The sequence below is a fragment of the Cynara cardunculus genome (genome assembly GCF_001531365.2).
Source record: "Cynara cardunculus var. scolymus isolate 2C chromosome LG 2, CcrdV1, whole genome shotgun sequence".
Taxonomy (NCBI): domain Eukaryota; kingdom Viridiplantae; phylum Streptophyta; class Magnoliopsida; order Asterales; family Asteraceae; genus Cynara; species Cynara cardunculus.
The window spans coordinates 15,255,351-15,256,868 of NC_037529.1; positions in this window are offsets into that span (position 1 = coordinate 15,255,351).

Genomic DNA, 1,518 nt, shown 5'->3' on the forward strand with positions numbered 1-1,518 from the left:
TTCAAACATATATTTTATTCAAAAATAAAAACATCATCGCTTTCTAAAAATCACATAAAGTCATATTATAACATCGATTGAGATAAAGAATAAAATGAAATTTCACGATGTACCTCGCTGCATTGTGCGAGTACGCTTCTAGTATATATATATATATATATATATATAAGAAATATGTTATGAGAAGGAGACTTAAGGTTAAAAATTATAAGAAGAGAATTGAATATTTGATCATCTTTAATCTCAAACACATCCATGAATCATGCTTGATACGGAGATTGATATGGTGCATCTCATTCTAATATGCATCCAATGATGAAGATCTCTTCTAATGTTTTTCATCTTAACTATCCTTCTTACACGATCCTTCATGTGTGTGTGTGTATATATAGGTCCATTCAAGTAGGAACTGATTAGTTTGTAATAACCGTGAGATCCAATCTCAATTACAAATCAATGGTTAAATTAGAAAATTAGTAATTATGGTAATTTGAGTTATAATTGGAGGGCATTTTAGATATTTTAAAAACTTCTCTCTCCGACCTCCAACCTCGGATCTCCGACCTCCGGTGAACATTATTTCGGCCGGTACCAAGTAATCACAAAGATACACAACGTGATACTCATTGTGATGTCACTGTGATACCATTGTGATACCAACTATGATACTAACCCAAACCTTAAAAACAAAATCAAATCCATAATCTAAATTTAAGAGACACATACAGACAATCCACGTTGTGATACCAAAAATACATACAAGATGCACTGTGATACTCAATGTAGTACCAATTGGGGTACCACTGTGATACCAACTATGATATCACTCACACCAACTATATTACCACTTGATACTAAACCTTAATATACAACATTTTCGATTTCTAGCCAACAATTTTACAAGGTTTTACAAGATGTGTAGGGGAGAGAGCAAACAAACTTGTTAGTTTTACACAGAGAATGTAATGAAAAGTTATGTATTAGATTTCTAGTTTAGTCTACACAAATGACAAGTTTTAAAAGAGAGAAACAAAAAAGGGGGTTATTTTCTTCAAAAACTAATGGGCATAAGGCTTCTCTACTTTAACCAGCCATCATGCACCATCAACATAAAAGATAAACAAAATAAACCAATATCAAAATCTACGCCGACGGGGCATCGGGAGCATCGGGCTCACACCCGACCCCCTCGACGCCCAGCTGTGATTACGTGTCCACGAGTTGTTCTGTTGGGTTAGCCTCTTTAACATACACCGTCTTGAAAACATAAAATAGTTGATAAGTGAATGTTGTAGATAGTGCGACTTTATAATGTCAGAAATGAAGGAAAGGAAGGGGATGGTGGGGTGGGGGCTTTAGAAACTTGTAAATAATACATAGATGACAATTAAAATTCAACAATAATAATAAATAATATAGTATAGATAGATAAAGGTGTAAAATGAAAAATAAAAAATTAAGATACTAAAAAACATCCATATTTAATAATATTATTAAATTCAATAATATTCGATATTT